This window comes from Apus apus, chromosome 5, assembly GCF_020740795.1.
Source record: "Apus apus isolate bApuApu2 chromosome 5, bApuApu2.pri.cur, whole genome shotgun sequence".
NCBI classification, from domain to species: Eukaryota; Metazoa; Chordata; class Aves; order Apodiformes; family Apodidae; genus Apus; species Apus apus.
This window is the reverse complement of record NC_067286.1, coordinates 55,052,299-55,072,830: the sequence shown is the minus strand read 5'-3', so window position 1 is coordinate 55,072,830 and position 20,532 is coordinate 55,052,299. Positions and strand designations below refer to the sequence as shown.

General features: G+C 43.4%; 1 protein-coding gene and 1 long non-coding RNA gene across 6 annotated transcripts in view; both read right to left on the bottom strand.

The window, feature by feature from the left end:
* Positions 1 to 11,393, bottom strand: part of TRAF3 (TNF receptor associated factor 3) — a 67,239-nt gene extending 55,846 nt beyond the window's left edge. Inside the window, exons 1-2 of one of the 5 annotated variants that reach the window (XM_051622419.1) lie at positions 11,299 to 11,390; positions 10,164 to 10,219 (exon numbers count right to left, since the gene is read on the bottom strand). The gene's annotated coding sequence lies outside the window, so the exon portion shown is untranslated. Of the gene's footprint in view, positions 1 to 10,163; positions 10,220 to 10,895; positions 10,974 to 11,298 lie in introns of those variants that run through there. The other 4 variants (XM_051622421.1, XM_051622423.1, XM_051622424.1 and 1 more) reach the window with 4 other exon arrangements.
* An 828-nt stretch (positions 11,394 to 12,221) lies between these two features.
* On the bottom strand, positions 12,222 to 14,292 carry LOC127385640 (uncharacterized). The gene is made up of 3 exons (XR_007889716.1): positions 14,131 to 14,292; positions 13,066 to 13,209; positions 12,222 to 12,819 (listed from the first exon to the last, which is right to left on the bottom strand). It is a non-coding gene; the product is annotated as an uncharacterized LOC127385640 (long non-coding RNA).
* Between the last annotated feature and the right edge of the window lie 6,240 nt (positions 14,293 to 20,532).

The following is a 20,532-nucleotide window of genomic DNA, read 5'->3' as shown; positions in this document are numbered from 1 at the left end:
AGTCTATAGTCCAGACTCTGATCTAGTCCTCTGTTTAACGGAAAAAAAGGAGAGGATGAAGGTAGACAGAACAACACCTGAAGGACTCCTTTTTTCTGTAATGGATACTTCATTCCTTTGCTTGTGGACATAATAAGATAAAGGCCCCTGTATCACTGCTTAAGAACACTTAAGAGTTCTCTACTGACACAATGACTTCCCAGACTTTGTACCTCTAGTCCAACTTATCCACAAGTCTGAGTACGGACTGGAGACAACCCTGAAGTCTTCTGTATTTAGAAAACCACCAGAAACAACTATATTTAGGCAAACTGCAGGCAACAGTAGAACTGATTTAAAATTTGTAATGTTCCAAGATCTATTTCCCCTATGCACTTCTGCTTCGTTGGTTGTAAGTCAGTTTTATCAGTTAACAATATCCTCATCAGCCAGACATCAATCCTCATCCTGCCTGGTTTTCCAAAGTGAGTTAGTTTCGACTATTTCACTAGTTTGCCACAGTCATAGCAAAGCTGCAGTACAGTCACAAAAAGGACTGACCACTTTGAGTATCTGCAGAAATAATGATCCAGTCAACACTTAGTCTCATCCTACTTATTGAAAACAGATTAACATCTTACATTAGCTTAGAACAATGGAAGCTGAACTCCTCTGTACTAATTTACAGCCATTACACACTCGCCTCTTTACTCGTGCAGTGAACATGTGGATACATATGGTGGTTCCATCAGAGGGCATAAGGAAATGGTATCACTAAAGTCACTTTTGAAGACATTAAAGGTTTCTTAAAAACATCTTTATTTACAGGAAAATGAGTAGAAGTGAGAAGAACAAAGATCCAAAAGCAGTTATTGTATGGGCTCAGGAAGCTCTAACAGGGAATAGAGAAACGTGTGTTATTAAAACATTCTCAAAATGCTCTTGTTTCTACTTTACTTATTGTATGCAATACTCAGGCATAGGCTCTGATGCTTAAACTCTGGTGACTAACTACAGTCATTAAGATATTTGTACATCTTTATATGGCAATCCCACGTCTTCCTTGGTATCTACTATGCCTGTGGTAGTAAAAAAACAAACAAACAAAAAAACAACCCAAACAAACAAAAAACCAAGCTACTTCCTCTCTTGGTCAACACTGGATCAAAACAAGCATCCATATTTACTATCAAGAGCTTTCCTATGTAGCTTTCTCAAAAGATACAATCCTTCACTTAGGCCAAATCTCATGCTCAATTATTTTTTTATTTAGTATTTTTTTTTAAAACAGAAATAAGTTTCAGTACCACATTCATTTTTGGTGGGGCTATCACAATACTGCTCTTATCACTCCCTAGACATCCTCTTGTTACCATCACCAAAAAAATTAACACACACATCCTTAATGCACAACAATACATTGTCATTTCTTCCCTGGCTGTCCTTATTATGCCCTCTCTGATCAACATTCCTGTGGGACATGCTGTTGATGCCATTTTGTCCATAGCTATTCTTCAATCAGGAATCTAAGCACAGCAAAATACAATGATAAATCCTGTTAATTGCCAAGTCTTAGCCTGTAAACACAAAGGTAGTCTCCTAACCAGCTCAATGTCAAGGTAGGAGGCAAGAAGCAAGATTTAAGTATCTATTAGTAGAGCCCAAAATACTGTCACCCTTCTGTCTATACACTACCCTATTGCAATGTAGGAATCAAGACTTTCCATTCAAAGTGACCAAGCACAATTCTGTCTGATCCATTTCGACCTTTGGCTTTGGCCTCACTCAGCAAGCTGATCACATAACTGAGGAACAGCAAGTTCATATTTGATGTGAAGTCATATGGCTGGATGACATCATTACCACTATCTTTTAATTGGTCCTTTACGGCTTATTATTAGAAAGCTGAATATTATTATTAGCAAACTGTTTAAACACTAACTGCCAAGTTCTCTCACACAACACCTTGTCCATTTTTCCAGTCACCACATAACTGATAACTTTTCCTACTAAGTTTTTCCAAAATGGATGATTGAGATTAAAGAGAATCTTCTCTCTATTACTTCAACCTGCTAGATTTTGGGGAACTAACAGCCCATGGCAATCACACTTAGCCTGGCCAAAGTTAGAAAGCCAACTACAGGACTGGCAGCTAAAGAGTTTGGCCACATGGAAGATTGCAAACATTTGGAGCAACATCTTCAGACCACCTGGGATCATCTACAACTTTTGATACGGTATTTGGTGCCTCTGTGTGTAGGCTTCATCTTTGTTCCCTTAAGTTATTCTAAAATCACTAGTCAGTCAGGGCTCAGGCAAAATAATACTATCATTAAGATAAAACACTGCTCTTTAAAAAGAAATGCTCATTGACAGGGGTTAACAAGAAGACAGGAACTCAGATACTAGATTCATAAGGGTGTTATTGCTATAATGGTCAGTCTAATGAATTTCTGGATTTTTAAATCAAGCCATTTCTTGACACCAAATTTTGTTAATACAGCAGTATCCCCGTCTATGTGACAGTAGGTCATGAATATAAGACAGAGTCAACAGATGAGAGCTACAGCAGAGGCAGATGCTAAAATCTAAATCACCCATGCAAAAAGTGTATTATTTATTTCTTCCATACCTCCTTCTCATGGAGAAAGCCTATTTAGTATCGCATCTATCCATTTTAAACTGAAGAAAAAAACCAACAATCCCTATATTAGCAAGTATTCCTGATTTTGGAAAATATTTTAATAAAGAAAAGACCTTTTACAATTAAAAAAGAAAAAAATACAGCCATGAAAACAGCTGTAGGCAGTAACCTGCTTCCATTAGATATATAAATATTTCAATCCCAGCAGCACCATCTAATGGAGAGCTCAGCAATTCTTCTCCTCCTTTAACATGTCAAACATTTCATTTTGGAGGTGTTAACATCTGATACTTTAACACATAGCCTATTTAATACTCTATAAAAACTGATTAACCACAACAGAAGCCAAATAATTTCTCCATAGACAACAATCAGACAGTCCTCTTCTCCCCACAGACGTTACACTCCCATACAGATTTATTAAGTACAACAGTAGGTTTGTTTAACCAGAATATAAGATTTTAGGCAGAAATGCATTATTTTGGGTTTTTTTTAACAGTAACTGTGAAGAAACAATGCCAGTTTAAAACTACAGCTACCTTAAGCCTGTTTAAACATTCCCTCTGCAAACAAAACAGAGATGTCAGTACCTCTGAAGTGTAAGAAATATTGACAAACCTGGACCTTAACCATAGCAACAGAAGTCACTAACTACACCTGTAAGATGCAGTTAAGCATTCCAACACCTCAGGTTGTACCTCAGCTACAATGGGAGATTGATAGCAAATTATCATAAGCAACAATAAAGAATGTAGCATGATGGCTGCTAGCAACTTCCACTATTGATCTCATTAACATTTTCTCATGCAAACAAACACAACTTCTGTCATGTATGAAATGGATCTATAAGAAGTACCATTTTTTTCCTCACTGCATTTTGTTCTCCTTGTTCTTTATATAAACCAGAAATTGCAAGTAAAGGTTCAGCTTCTTTGAATTTTTCCATTTAACTCAGCATATGGACCCTCTTGTTCTAGAATAACAGCTTTTTATGTATAGTTCAAAGGACTTTCAAAGTCTATCTGCCCTAATTCAGAACAGTCAACTAATACACTGAGAGATCATTTAAAAAAAAAAAAAAGAAGTCTTAGCAAATAATTCTGTGAAATGTTATCATCATACTGACACCTTTATTTACACAAGCAGGAGAATTCTACATTTCTTCCTCATCTATTTTCAGCAAAAATACTCAGAATGCAGTGGGTAGATATTTCTTTGCTTGTCCTAAATCTCTATTAAAAACTCAACAAAAATCAATCAAACAAAAAAATCCCATCAAAAATCCACACACAAACAACAAACAGAGTAAAATCCTCCAAAACTCCCTCAAAACCTTACTGGCCAAAATACTGAAAGTTGTGTGTCTAAATAATCATTTTCAAAATGAAAGCAAAGTTTTCAGGAATTTGTAAGAATGAAAGAGGAATAAAGGAAATTTATGGGCCTAGGTATTTAAAAAAATAGCTGATCAAGTTCAACACAAATAGCAATAAACTTGTTAAATCTTCCTAGAGACTGCCAAGAGCATTCTTCAGCATATGCTCGAAAAAAGTGTCAAAATACCTTGTCATAACCCAGACACACAAAAAAAACAACCCACCCTGCAAACAGTGTAAGCAATACAACAGCTGTATCTACAAGCAGAACTACAACACAGGATCCACTGGTATTTCCATTACGTATCGATGCCATGGGTAAGCAGTAAGACATATTTACTAATCTGAAATACAGCATGCTCAGGCTCTGTAGATAGAAACATGATTCAACTTCTGATGGAAAACAGAGAACATACCACTTACTTCAAGTAGTACTACATAATACTAACTTCCAACGATGCTAACTCTAATCCTTTTCCCCACCTTCCCCAAAATGTTGAGTTTTGGAAGGCAATGAAAATACCACTGCATCAAAGGGTTCCCAAAGTGCTAAGAGATACACATACACAAACCAGAAGCTTTCATTTATTTAGGTATCCAACTGCCTTCTATTCAAACTGTCAGCCAAATGGTAGCATTTTGAGAATGTGTCATTTTACAACCACAAGCACTTTACCTTTGGCACCTATTGAATGTAGAACTAACTGGTAATCAGGTTCAACCACAACAGTCATAACAATAAAAACATTCCCAGTCAAAAGCACAATGCTCCTCTGTCAATGGATGTTGTGCTGAATAGGAAAGAGGACAGTGAAAAGGATGTAATGAAGAGAGCAAGTGTAGATTTAAACACATGTACTTCAGACAATAGTCAGGTACACTGTGGACTGTCTTTAGTGACCTGGAACAGAGGAACCTGTTAACTCACCTGGAGTGGGAGGTGGGGTGAGTAGGGAAGCAAAGAAGCAGGTGGCTACAGAGAGGTCAAACAAAAGTGGATTTGCAGAAAAAAAGTACTAGCCAGAAGCATGAAAGTAAGTACAAGCATGGAAAAAGAGTATTTCAAGGGAAAAGTGATGTAAATGGAAGTTAAGGGCAGGAGCAAAATGCTCAAGTGCAAGGATGAAACCACCTTGGAATAAATGCCATCCCTTAATAACTTACAATTACAAAAGATCTGACCAAAAACAGTTCACAATAACCCACTTCCAATAATCAGAAGAACCAGCTTGAGAAATTAAAAGCATTTCTATTGTTTGGCCAAACAACTTAAGATGGAAGAGAAGCACAGCATAGACAAGAGTGTTCCGTTAACAGCTGCAGGGTATAAAACACAGGAAGAGGAGTCACTTGGGATGGTTTAAAGGAGACTGAAACAAGTTAAATTAAAATTATAAAGCTACACTTCCTATGTAAAATTGACTTGCATCTGCAAGTCATTAAATAAACAGAAGCCACAACACTCAAGGAAGCCTATTCTCAAAAGGTTCCTCTCTGTGAAAAGACAGAGAGAGGGCACAGTCAAACAGGTACAGTACACAACACCCCCTTTATAAAAACCTCTAATAATTGTTCTAATTATCTATCTCTCTCGAGTATATGGATGAGCATACAAAACACAATCCATTCACATTGGTTTCCGAGCTGTTCTGAAGTTATTTTAGGCACATTTCACAGGTAAGAAAAACCTGTTACTTTTCTAGAACATCCAAAGCATAAAGTTGGGAACAAGTACAAGAACAGAGACCACCAACAAACTCTGTCATGTAGACTGAGCTTCACACAGCACTGCATGTTAGCTGTGTGCAACACGGGAAGAGCATGAAGCAAATACTGTTTCCTGTCCCACGAGGCTGATGGTGCAGAGTGGTACAGCACTGCAGAGGAGGCAGGGCAGGATGTCTCAACACAGCACTTACAATTCATTTAATTTATCAACAGATGAAGCTTGAACTGCCCTGCTGGGTCTCAGCACCTCATGATTTTTATGTCCTCAGATGGTGGGAAAGCACCACTATTCCTATTTTATTGGAGATCAGGAAAATCATCTGTGTATGGAGCCAGACTCACATAAGCCACTAGCTGTATCAAAGTTATTCTCAGAATTCTTAGTCAGCTACCACCTAACTGTAGCAGCACCCACGTATCAGAACTCTTCTCCAGCCCATCATCTATGCTTAAGGAAACATCTGTCTCAACAAGGGTGATGGCCTCAGCAAGCATCTCAACATCAATTTCAAATGCACCAGAAAACAATAAACAAAACAGCAGTGGAAGAAGCATCAGCAGACTCTCATGTCTTTCTCCATCCTGGCAACTGTCCTAACCACTTGTCTGAGACATCATGCCTCCTCCTGCTCTGTTTCTCAGGGACACAGACTTTTGATGATTCCTGGCATAGCAGAAGAGTTTCAAGAGGAGGAAGTGACACTACTCTTAAGTGGCCTGTGGCTTGATGATGAGAACACTCCCCAGGGAAGTAGGAAACTTGGACTGGAATCCCCCTTCTGCTCCTGGGACTTGAGCATGATGTCACATCACTCAGCACTGCAACATCAAAGCCCCTTGTTGGATCAGTCCTAGCTGAATGACTTCCAGTACCTGCATCTACAGGAATGAAAAACAAAACAAAAAAAACCCAACAGCCTCCAGGTCCCCTAGATGTTAAACTGGTTATGTTCAATGGACCATCTTGTCTTTCTTGATAGATGTCAAAGTTTGAAGGAATGAAGTGGCAGCCAGGAAGGCACTTCTTATCTCACAGTGGCATCTGCAACACACTTTGAGACAGACCAAATCAAAGTAACTCTTTTTGCTGGATGCCTAAGAAAGCTGTAAAGAGTCATGGCCTTTTGAGCTTGTTTTGAATGGGCATATCTTACTTTATTTACAAAAAGATGACTTTTGTATTAATGCAGGAATCACAAAAATCAGACAAAAGTTCAGTGTTACTCCAAAAATTAAACGTTTCTAATTATGAGCTTCGACACAGTCATCTTTAAAGCAGGTAAAATAGAAGTTTCATAAGTTTTCATCTTTCCCTAATATTTTTGACTGAAGCATTCTCTACGTAAATTCCATGTGCAAGGATCTATTAACTTCAGAGTATTTAAATTATGCTAGAGAATTATCAGCAAGTTTTATAATTCTAAACAATCTACAGAATGTTTCCCCTATACATCAGAGAAATCTATTTCATAAATGTTCATTTTATGAAACTATATAAAGTAGCATTGGAACTATGAAATATTCTGACTTAAAGAGTTCCTGCTATGCCCATTGAAGTTCTAATGCCTGCAATTTGCAAAAATTCATTCATGTAAAAAAAAAAAAATTATGTCAAAGCATACAACATCCCAATTTTCAGCACAAGGAGGGAGCCAGGGATGGCAGCCATCACACATAACCAATACTGAACTTCTGCATCCACAAACATGTCGAGACTTCATTTCCCTTGACTAGATGAACTGCAGAACTTGGAATTATACTAAAATCACACTTTACACCTGCAGAGTAAAGCAGCAGGGAACAACAGCAGCATGGAAATCAAAGGCTTAACATTTTTTGGGGGCGGAGAGGATTAGTGACCTACAGTTGTTGTATATAATTTTAGAGACACTCACCCTGTTAAACTAGTTACAAAACCAACAGTCAGTATCAATTGAAGTCACAGTGGCAACAATATTTTTCTGTCCGTGCTCAAACAAAAAAGATCTCCAGGAAGAAAACAAAAAACACCCTCAAAGACTCTCTCTATGTATAGTTATATACATATAAAACAATTCCCAATACCAAATAATATTTTTCCTTATTTTCTTCCTAAGTTTTAAGATCTTTCTACAGTATAGTTTCCATACTGATTTTCTAGGGGCTTTTTCTGTCTTTATTTCCTTTTCTCCTATTTGCCATTAGAAGAGAATAGCCCTTCCTACTTTGCAGATACCTATTGATCTTCATATTAAGTTGCCCCCCTTTCCTCCCAATTCTCTAGTTCTTTCTGTTCCTACCTAAAAAAAAAAAAAAAGGCATAAAAAACTGAAGTGTTTGCTATTTCTCAAAACAAACATATACTGACTTTAAACTATCCATTTATGAGGGTCTGGGCTTCCAGCAGGCAGTTGGGAGACCAGTTATATTATCTTTGCAAGCCCTTCATTGCTGTAGTTTCCATATCACCACTTCATCACCACGGATGAAAAAGGTAAAACGTAGAGTGACTAGAACACTATCTCCCGTGTGACAATCACACCATTATTCTGTTGCAGAAAAACCACACAAATCTCCCTCCTTTGGCTTTTTTCTTTCCCCATACCGCATCTTGAAATCTCCAATTTTACTCTCTCACACCACTTTTGGTGTTCCTGAGCCATATGCCAAAAATGCCAGGAGGTTTCAAATACAAGCATCACATTCAGAAAGTACCCACCCACAGGCATGAAAAAAAAAAAAAAGAAGTCTTGGCAATTCTTTAAAGGAACTGTGCAGAAGAGCACAGACATCTGAAACCAACATGTAATGAGCAGTCTTCAGACATCATTAAGATTCAGCACCTTCAATTAAGAAACACTATTATAATAAAAAAACTAATGCAAACTAGTTCTTGCATCATCTAAGATATCAGAGATCAAAACAGGTTATTCTTGCAATATTTTTTAATACAAAGTCAGTTTAGGATACTGGAGAAGATTTAAGTCATTGCTATTTTTAAACTGGCTCTTCATCAGCAGAACTATGATCATCTACTTATCGATGTATTTATGTTCCAGAGTTTTAACCAGAGAAGTTAGAAATCAAGGTATCTGGCTTTTCTTATTTTCAGCATTGCTATATCTACTAATAGAACAACTGGCCTTCAGTATTGAAAATACATGTTCCTCTTCTCTCACTTAAAACTCTCCATCATGGACAAGAACAGTAAAAAGAACTACAACAACACAGTATCTTGAAATTATTTAGAAGGCAAGGTGTATTAGCATGGACCTAGAATTAAGAATGTGTTGTGATTGATGCTAACCTCTGCCATCTTCCAGTCTTCCAAGGAACAGTAAATATGCTGACATGATGATCAAATTCTCTGAATCCATACAAGAATAGCTTCTCAAAATTGGTATCATGAAACTTAATTGCAGAAGGACTTCAGGAAAGGATGAAAACTGAGTTAATTAGCACCCAGAATTAATTTGCTGTGCGACTGAATGCACTTTACGTTTCTATATTCTAGGTGCAGCTATTATTGAAAGCTTCTTATCAAGCTGTATTTCAGTAAAACACCTACTATTTTCACACTGGAACAAAGCAACTTCTATAGCCTCACAGTGCTGTCTGCTTGCAATGCCCAAACTCATGATACATCAACGTTTCCGTTATCAAGCTTTATGACAAGGGGTTTCCCAGTCCAGCCATAAAAATCTCTGATGCAGTTCAAATGTTAAGTATTTCTCGTCTTAAAACAAACAAAAAAACACCTCTCCCTAATCACAATAAATCACATTTACATCTATATTAATCCATTTATAGACACTTTCGGCCAAATGGCTCATTTTAAAGGATAACATATGGTGTATGTTATGAACTCTTTGATTCCAACCCTATCAATCAGCATAGCCTTTAAATGCAGGCTTCTATGCAAATCAGTAGCTGTTTTAAATATGGATTTTTACCAGCTATTTCTAAGTATACTGATTACATTTTCTAAGCTAAATACCACTAGCACATCTTCATATCAAACACTAACCTCCTTTTTGGTCTATGAATGCAAGTTCAGGTTATAATGCTAACATGCACTGTATGGGACAAAACCTGCAAGGAAAAACACCCAGTTCTACTGAAGAAATAAAAACTGCATTAATTACAATACACAGGCTCAGTCAGACCTTGACGAGCTAGAGAAGTCACCAACCCAAGGAAACAGCAAATTTAAAATTGTGCCATTGGAACTTCCCACATTTTACTACCACAGAAACAGAAAAACATGAAAAACGTCCTAGTGCCTGGTAAAGATCCACACAGAGGTGCACACAGCCCTTCGTCTTACACACAAGCTCAGATCAGCAAAACATTACATTCTGCCTCTTCGCACTAACACCATTTCTCTTGATTTTCCGCAGACAATTCAGATCTTCCACACTTGAAAATACACATAAATCGAGACGTAAATGCCTTACCTTCCTATTTTACAAGCCACTGCGGTTCTCAGATTATGAGTCAGTCATAGGTTCATCTGCAGAGGAATGACTCAGTATAAACTTTTAAACACTCGGTATTTTCTCTAACCTACAGCGCGGTAACGACTCTAAACGCACTAAAACGAGAACGCTGCGAAACAGCGCACAAAATGAATGGCGTGGAAACAAAAAACACTTTTCTCTCAGCTCACGCCAGGCAGACGGGCTCCTAGCGCAGGGCCGTGCTAGGCAGACAGACTCGATGAAAATATAACTCCTTCCGCACCGACCAGGGGCAGCTCCGCACCGACGGCGAAGGATTCTCCCCGGCGGCCACCGCCGCGGTCCCCATGGCCGGGGAGCCGGAGCCGCCGCCGCAGCAGCAGGGCAGGCAGGGCAGGCTGGGCGGGCGGGGAGCTGCGGGGGGCCCGGCGCTCGGCACCGGCGCGGCGGCTGCCGGCAGTGCCCCTTTAAAGGCCGTCGGCCCGCCCCCCGCGCTGCATACGGAGGGAGCCAGCAGCGGAGCGAGGCTTCTGCATTCAAACGACACATCCAACGCCGCAAGCGCTGCCGCCGCACGGCTCCGCTCCTGCCGGCCTCCCCATCCCTCCCCGGCACGCACACACACACACACACACACGCCGGGGCAGAGGGGGGAGAACGTGCGAGGGGACGGAGAGGAGGGGGGTGGGGGGGCGTAGAGAGAGGCAGAAATAAGTGAAAAGGGAGCACCTGCAAAGCCCTTGGAGGGTGAGAGCGTCTGGGCAAGCGGAGTCCACGCAGCCCCCACCGAAGGCTGATCTATCCCCGGGCACCAGCCGCCGCCGAGGTCCCGGCAACAGGCTGCGGGCGAAGCGCGCTCGGCCCCCGCCTGCTAGCAGATGCCTGGTATCAGCGCCGAGCAGCCGCCTCGCCCCCCGCCGGCTCCGCGGCAGCACCTCCTCGCCCCCCCAGGCTCTGGCCGCCTGCCCAGCCCCTTCCCTGTGCCTCGGCAGCCCGTCTGCGGGCAGACGAGCCCGGCCGGTGCCGGAGCCCTGAGCCGGAGCCGCCGCCACGGCGGCAGCGAAGTGCTGCTCCCGCTCCCCCTCCCCCCCCGCCGCTGCCCGGGGCACGCCGAGCCCCGCGGCCGCCCTACCTGCGAGCGTGCGAGGGGAGCGGGGCGGCGGGAGGCAGCTGGAGCCCGGCAAAGGCGACCGCCAGCCCGACGGAAAGTCCCTGCTGTTCTGCGCCGTCTCCCCCCGCCCCACACTTCCTCTCCCGCCCGCTCAGGCTGGAAATCCCCGGCGAAGCCCGCTGCTCTCACGGCTCCTCCTCACACACACCGAGGGGCGGGACCGGCCAAGACGCTCAGCGCGCAGGCGGCCGCCGGGGCAGGGTGGCCAGGCAGGCCCGGCCCCCGGGCTGCACCTGATGCCGCCGTTACCCGCCCCCCCCGCCTCCCGCCACCAGCCCCGGGCACAAGCCGGGGGGAAGGGGCCCCGCGTTCCTCGCCCGCCCGGCAGGCAGAGCCCGTCCCGCCTGCTGGCACGGCTGCAGACCGAGCGGGGGCCGCGGGGTGGGCTGTGGGGGAACGGCGCGTCCCGCTCGGGGCGGGGGATGGTGCTGGGGGAGCCGCGCCGAGGCTGGTCCCGCCGCAGCGGGGGCTCGGCCTGGGGGCGGGCGTTGCTGCCGCGCCCGGCCTTTGGGGCACGGAGGGAAGGGCGGGAGCGCCGAGGAGGGGAAGGGCGCTGGGGAGGGCGGCAGGGCGCGGGGAGTCGGGAGAGAGGGGCTGGGAGCCGCTTGCTTTTCCCTCTCCGCCCCGAAGGAGGTGCGAGCAACCCCGCTCGAAGGGTCGTCTCGCACAACAATGGCCTCTGTTTAAAACAGAACAATAGCTTTTATTTAAAAACCAACAAAAATGCCGCTGAGGAAAAGGAGAGGGACGAAAAACCGCGGGAGGAGGGAGGGGAGGGGGAGAAGAGTCTGGAAAAGAGCAGGGCGCCGGAGCCGCTCACCCCCCGGGGAGGCAAATCGCCTCGGAGGGGCCAGAGCCGGCGGGAGCGGCCGGCGTGGGGGCAACCCCGAGTCACCGGCCGGGGTGTTCCCTCCCGGGCTGCGGAGCTGCGGGGGGCGGCCGTGCTGCGGGGGAAGGGGGGACGCTGGCCCCCGATAGAACCTGCCGCTTTGGTCGGCCAGGTTCAATAAATGACTGAATCGGGCTGCGCTTATCGCGGGGTGTCCTGATCAGGGCAGATCCCGGCTGTGGCGCGGGAGGGGCTCAGAGAGCTTCGGGGGGTCTCAGCCGGAGCCGGGGGGATCAGCCCGGGGCTGGGGTGGGTTGGAGGAGTTGCCGCCCAGGGGGGCTTTAGAGCTGCGGGTGAAGCGGTGGGGCTGGTAGGTCAGGGAGCCGGGAGAGCTGGAAGCTCTGAGGAATGCGTGGAGCTGAACACGGAGAAATGTGTGGTGTTTGGCTAATTTCACTGGAATGAGGTCACCGTCCTTTTTAGACGTTGTTTATCGAGGGATCGCTAGGGAGGAACAGTTGGATGCGTGATCCTGAGCGGACAGGCTTTGCGTCATAGTTGCCGCTTACAGCATCTCCGCGCGTCCCGAAATCCATCCTGACCCGCGTCCGTCCTCATCCCTCGGATCTCTGTACCGCCCACGCCAACCTGCCCTGCAAAACCAAACGTCTCCAGCTCCAGATGTGTCCTCACAAGCCCCTTAAAATATGAAGCTTGGCTGGCTCTGCTAATTCCCGCCTTGTGTGCTGGTTTTTTCCTCATCCCGCTTCTCTGCTTTCCTTTCTTCCCCCCACCCCCCTCATCCCTGTCAAGAAAACTGCGCCTTTTGAAGCGATGCCGTGAACCTGCTATCAGAAAGACCATCTGAGACCGAGGTCTTAAATATTCCCATCACTTACTCAAGATTGCTTAGCTCTGGATTGGCGTGCACCAAGCCTGGATTTCTCCAGCAGCGGGGCTGCAAATAAGTTTCTACGACAGACAACCTTGCAATTTCCTTCTTTCCAGCTCTTTTTGCTGTTGTGTGTGTGTCCTCTTCTGCCCTAGGAAAAAAAAAAAAATAAAAAATTTTTAAAAGTCAGTGCCTGTAGTTCCAACACCTATGCTAATATCACGACTCCAAGACTTTAAAGATTTCTAATAAAATTAGTATGGCGAGATGTGTCACCGATGTCTTGCCTTTAACTGGTTTGGAATTTCCTGTTATAAGCAATGTTTTCACTGGGGCCTGGAACGCTGTGTCTCGATGCTGCTGCTATGTGCTGCACACCTCTGCTTGGCAGTAGTGCATAGAATATAGTTGTTGGAGGGGTGGCTGTTGGTAACAGCAATAACGGTGAAGGCCATGGAGTAACTGTATTTTAAAGTGGTTTGAAGAAATAACACAATAGGTCATTACATTGGAAAATAACATGAGAGCAAAGAATTAAAAAGGAAACCCACTGAGGTGGTGATCTATAACAAGCTTGGACAGGAATAGTTATCTCCAAAAACTATGGGGAAGATATAGAACAGAGAATACCATGTTATTATGGGAAACTATAATTGCTCTGATACAGACGGGAAAATACCACTGGGAAATGATAGGGCTTCAATGTTCTCGAGTGTTGCAGAAACTCAGTTCCTCAAGCAAACAGGGAGTGAGTCCATGAAAGAGGATCCTGTTCTAGGCTTAGTATTAATAGGTGGCAAGGACCTTGTAGAAAGCCGTAGTATTGAAACTAATCTTGAACTGAGCAATCACCAACTAATCCAGTTTATGTTAAACTGCAAGAGACATCTTTGCTTGGCATCACAGAACACCAAACTTAGAGAAACAGAGGAAATTCCTGAGGCTGACAGGACTGCAGAACCCAAAGAATATTTTTTACCCAGATATATTTAAAAGAAGCTGGCAAAGGAAAGTTGTCATAGCAAGGATTTGTTCAAGGTCAGGAGTCATACCCTGTGCCTAAAACACTCACCAGTGAAAAGAGAAAGGTGGTGATGCTGGTAGCCTTAGGACTCCTCATCTGACCTTCCTGTGCGGGTGAATTCCTCCATGAGAAAATTACTCTGAGCTGCCAGTGGGAATAGCTGTGGAAAAGGCTTACGAGAATCTATGGTGCAAAAAGGGGGGTATTTTTAGTAGAGATAGGGAAGTATTAATATGGCTTTTCACTGCACAGCTAAAGAACCTTGTTTGGAAAATTATGTCCAGTTCTGGTGACTTATGATCAGAAAAGGTTGACTCAAGTCACCACAGGTGCCAAAGAGGAATACTGGGGTGGCAGGGAGCAGAGTATCTGTAGTATTGAATGGGAGCTGCAAGGAAGCAAGTTTGGCTGCCTTAGCTAGCCAAACAAAGCCAAAACAGCATGATGATTCACTGTAAATACATTAGAACAGTAAATATCTAGGAAGGAAAACTATTTTAATTACCGAATTATACTAGCATGAGAATGTATGGTTACAAATTGGTCTTAAAGACTTTTAGACTAGAAAGCTTTCTAACCATTCCAGGAGTGAACAAATAGTACTCTAGGCACAAGCATGTAAATTATTTTAAACCAGGGCACAATACTTCACTGTCTCTAAGGGGGATTTAAAGGGGACTGAGCCGCTGACCTTTGGCAGTGTATTTCAACCACTCCCAAGCTTCAGGGCTTCTGGTCCTCTACCCCATCTGCATTTGGCTTGTGAGGGTTTTTTCAATTGCCTCTGAAGCACTGGAAACCAGTCAGAGACAGGATGTAGAAAGGACACTGATCACATTAAATCATCAGGTGGTTTGTGGTGCATCTTGTTCACAGTCATACAGTTGAATTGATTGCCAGATTTGGGTCAAAACGAAACCTTTTCCCTCAGGTGAGCCTGGCAAAGGACTGTTTTACCTTTTTTTCCCCTTGCCACTTTCTCAAAATCTTCTGGTAGATTTATTTGGTAAATAGCTTGTTGCAGAGGTACTGGTTATAGTCTTCTGTGATACTGTGCTTGGGAGTTTCGGTCTTTTACTGCAGCTCTTAAGTTGATTACCTGATACTGAAAAGCATTTTTATAACCTCAATCAATGGGGGCTGCAGGAAAGGTGTTCTATGAGACCTCCTAAACGAAACAGCCTTCGTGTTGTTTTAGAGAGGAATCATTTCCAGTCCTATCTTCCCATAAGCGGCATCAACAGGTTATTTTTAATGCTGAAAGTAAACCTGAGAGAGAGGGAGGAAGAGAGCAGCAAACAATTGTTTCTGGGTTGAATTGGCTTATTGCAATTAACCGTCATTGAGCTGAACTATTGTAATTGGTAATGATACAGTGCATCCCTAGTAGCCCTGCTGTTTCAGGTGCAGTTTGGCATTGCTTCTGTACATAATGCTAATGCTGAGCTCTGTGATCCCTGTGCGCTGCGCATGCCCTCTCCACCGTTTCTGCAGAAGGTGGTTCTGTTTCGTTCCTGATCGATACCTATTGTGGGTCTGAGCTGGCCTTAGCAAGACCCAGTTTCTGCATTTCTGGCACTGAGGCAGCTTCTTGACTTGCAGCTTCCTCGTCCTGTGCTTTGGATTGAAGGTGCTTATTAACAGAATAATAAAATTATTAAATTGATATTCCTTTTTATTGCTGAAGCACAGCACAAGAGGAACTGTGTCATGGGAATACACATTCATCTCCTGCTTCCTCTGCATGAGATAAAGATTCCCTGAGGTTTATTTCAACTGCTACTGAGCAATAATGTCTAATGTGATAGCCTGCTTGCTTAAAGAAAATAAAAATAATTCCCCTGCCCAAGTGGTGTTTTTCTGCTTGAAATTCCTAGAAAGTGATGGCTGTCTAAATGACAAGCATTTGAGGTGACACATTCCCCAAGTCTTCCAGAAGTTAGTTATATATGCCTTTATGAGTATGCTGTGTGACATTTTTCCTTTCTTCCAAGCTGATTGTAATTCCCAAGCCAGTTTATAGACCTGCTTCACAACTGACAAATATTAGTATGGCATATCACAAATGCATCTCAATAATCCTAGGGCCTACTTACTCTCTTGTTGAGACTATCAAAAATCCATTGAGGTCCCCAGGCTGCCCTGCCATCAAGGCTGCCATTGTGCCTGTGCCAAATTAACTGTGGAGTCAAATGGAGTTTTTGAGTGCATGTCAGTGATTTCCAAAGAGGCCTGGAAAAGTGGTTCATGTGAACTCTAAGCTGTACCTGGAAAAAGAGGGATGACACAGTTCCACAGCAGGGGATTACTAGAGCACAGCCAGGCTTCAGCTGGACGTCTGTCTCTCAGTATGGCTCCAAAATCAGAGCCGTGATGGGAAGAGTGCAGACTCAGCAAGACCAGCTCTCTACCATATGGAGATTTCCCTGAGACAGCTGAGTCTGAATATAACCAATACAAGCATCTTAAAGGCTGCTTTGTGCCTTTTGAGCAGCTCAAAGCAGCTTTATCAGGAGCAAGGATTTGGGCCAGAAGTTTTCCCCAGACATAAAATATCAGTTATTATACTAGAGTGTAATTAACAATCCCAAGGATTTTGTTGAATACCTGGCAAAGTAAATGGCTGACATGAATGTAACAGCTGTATTGATCTTGCCAGGTGCCCTCATTTTCTGAATGATACATCTACCCCTGAAAAATCCTCAGGATCCTTTCTCCATCAAGAATCTCAGCATCTCAGCTTTTAAGAAGAAAAAGCCTCACCTAATATTGGCAGAAAGACTAGACAAGAATACTTTCAATGCTGAGAATTGTTAATTATTTTAGAAATTGTTATTGGCTCTTAACAATAATCAATAGTAGCTGCTTCTTCAGGGTGATGTAACTATTTTTACTTTCACCATTTCTGCATGTAGTCATGGGAACACAAATCAACCTGTGTGAATCAGGCTTGGGAACAATTTGAGCATTTGAGGTGACTGGGAGGTGGTCATTGAGTCTCATCACTTTTCCTGGCTTCCAGCTCAGCTGTGTGCCTTAGCCTCCAGTGCCATCAGAACAGATCTCTTTCCAGTAGCTCCCACTGAGAGGCTTTCTTTCCCCCTTTTATTGACACTACTCTAGCAAATTCTAAAGTGAGTTTTCAGAGCATTTTTGAAGGGTGTTTGAGCCTCTGGGTGTTCTTTTTTTATAAGTAAGCTGTCTGCAAAGATGTTTTTCCAAACCCTGAAATACACTGTCCTGACTTCACACAGAGCCTGACCCAGGCAGACCTACCTGGCTTCATTACCCGAGAGATGACCGCAAGATGGAACCTCTGTGTTTGCTACGTGGTAATGCCAGCAGATTCCTGGAAAGAATCCAGTCAGGAGCCATCATCAGCTGAGGAACCGTTGTTCTAGAAGCCTAGAGGAAAACAGCACTTCCCTTGTCACCACTGTTCCCTTGGGAGCTATAGCTGATCGCAGTGAAGCTGCCCCTGATTCCCTTCATTAAATTGCATGGATCTTGCCCTGCATTTATGACAGAAATACTGTTGTGCTGCTGAAGGATGTGCCATTCTAGACCTAGTTCTTACAGAGTTTTGTGCCTTTCTCCATAGCATTAACAATTGCCTGCCAGCCTCTGTCTTAACCAGCCCTCTATTAGATCCACGAGTGCTAGATCCAAGACATGTGCCCCCTTCTATGACAGTATCATGTCCTTCTCTCTCTCTGTTTTTTACCATAAAGCTTGTTGTTCCTTGTTGGTCTGCCTCTTGTTATGCAACATTTTTTTCCCACTATTCTTAGCAATTTTCTCACCTTGCACAGTAAATGGTAATTCAGATTCACTGTTTCCCAAGTCCCATTCATCTTTCCTCATGATAATGTGGTAACTCAAAAAAAAGATAAAAATTACCCAGCTCTTCGTCTGAAGTTATCTCTTAGCTGGATTCTACTTATCCACTTGAGTCTTCAGCATTAGGAGTGGACAGAAGATCAGAATGCTCACTGGCTGCTATTTAGGATAATTACCCTTTCGCCTATAATTTTTTATCACAAGGTCTGGGGAGGTTTCTGCCCTGTGCATGTGGAGAAAGTGACAGAAAGTGCTCCAAGTGGTATCAGGATGAGAGTGGCTGTCTTGCAATGTAAACAACGGACTGTTTCAACAACACCCATGTGTTGCACAGGCGAGACCCAAGAGCAGGTATCTAATTTAAATGTATCTTCAGGGAAGCCTGAGTCTATTCAGGTATTTTCCTTGCTTAGTATCTGTATCAAAGATGTTCAGTTTTCAAGTTAAAAAAATAAAATCTAAATGCTGTCAGTCTAGCCTGTAAGAATCCAACTTCCTTTCTTCTCCCATCTCACCAGTTAAGATGAATGCTCTGCAAGCCACGTTACATCCTAATCAGCATTTGCATAATCTTTACTATCTCTATGATTGCAGTATGAGGGGTTATATGTAAGCTAGACAGTAATTAAAGAGTGCTAGAAAGAACCCAGCTCCAATGATTAACGTGAAGGAGTAATGATGCAGGAGCACATAGACTGGGGAGAAAAACTGAGAAGGAAAAAGGAGAGTTGGCTTCCAATGAACCTGAGAGATGTAGGGTGGCAGAACTGTTAGTGCAGGGATGAGGAAGGAGGAGGCCTCAGACAAAGTCTGAAGAAGGCCAATGCCATTCAGCTGCCAGATAGCTATAACAAGTTGTGGATCTTTCAGGTGTGGCATTTGGAGGAGACCTACCCTGGTAAGGTAACTACTTTGAGTCAATTAATCATGCAGGATTATTCAAACTGCAGGTGCAGACCCACAGCAAGGTCCAAGCAGCAAGAGAAAGCCAAACAGACCTGTTGGGCAATGGGTCTTCAACTATCGGATATCATCTTCAACTATTATGCTGTAGAGGCTGCTGTTTTGATACTGGAGGGATAACAGACAAGTTATCTTGGCACCAACCCACACACAAGCCATGCCAACCATAGAAAAAGGCCCTCCTGCTCCTCCAGGGGCTGAAAGACCTGTTGTAGAAATGGTGGAATACTAGCTCAGACCCTGCAAAGGTCTGAGCTAGAAGTATTAGAAAAATTCCTTTGGACCCTTCAGAGGATTGGAAAGGAGTGTGTCTGGCCAAACTAGCTTGAAGTTTTACACAAGAAATGAGGGAGCTTCTGCTGTTGGCAGTGGTCACCTGCTGTATCCATGGGATGGTGTATCAGTCACAGGCCTCTTCCTGCTGAAAAATGGACAAAAGAGTGGCAACACTTCTGCCCGCATGACAAAAACTCTGGAGAGCTGCTCAGGCTGCAACTCTGTAAAGGACACTTGGAGCAGCAGCAGATGTATGGAGAGATCATCTGGTCAGCTTACAGGACACAGGTGGTAGTCTGCTGCCAGTGTGGAAAACAAGGACTCTGCAAAGCAAATAGAGATGTGCATGTAAATGCACTAAAATAAAATAAAATAAAATAAAATAAAATAAAATAAAATAAAATAAATTAAAATAAATTGTTCATGAAAACTGATAATAATAGAAGAGAACCTGTTGTCAAACTGCATGCAGACCCAGGCCCTCCTGTAATTTTAGCAGATGTAGCCAAAGCCAGCCCAGAATGTTCTGAGTGCAACCCTCTCACTTTCATAATAGCAGACAAATGTTGCTGGGTTTGTGGAGAGGGGGCTGCCATGTCCAGCCTCAAGTGCAATAGCTGAATTCTTGGGATCCCTAGGGAGATGGGACAATGGAACTTCACCATTAACTGGGTCACACCACAGCAGTTCCTGGGTTCTTCACTTTTTATTCTTCCTAGATTCATATCACAGAGAGGTAAGAGCTCATATGTGATCCTGTACCCCTTTCCTTAGTTCAGTCTTCAGTGTCTGCTCTAGCCATTAAAAAAATTGCTTCCATGTCCTGATTTAAATGCTCCCCTGTTGCAGACAGAGGTGAGTTCAAATGCACAAAACCTAACGCTATTTTTGTACTGAACTAAAATTTGCAAAAAGCTAAATTCTTCTTTGGCCTCAGTCTTATCTGAGGTATGCTAATTTGTCCTTGAGTAATCACTGCAGAATTAAACCAACATAATCCAGAGCAGAAGGAGCCCCCAAACCTCTCCTGGGCTGTTGAACATAACACACAGTCATAAAACAAAAACCCAGTATCCCTCCCTCCTCCAGTTTCTCTGAGGAATCAGGAAACATTCTGATCTTGGATCCAAAGTGGAAAGCTGTGGTATTTGCACTAACTTTCCTGGAGTTACTCCCAATCCATACTGTGGTGACAGACTGCCAACTCAGCTGAGACCAGAACTTTTTTTTCTTTAGCTGGGCCTCCCATTTCTGCAGTTGTAGAGAGAAGGTGACAATCTGCATCTTTCCTGGAAAAGGAGAAATTATTTCTAATGGTATCATCACTGAAGTATAGCTTTGCATCTTTTATATACTTCAGGAAGTTCTTTT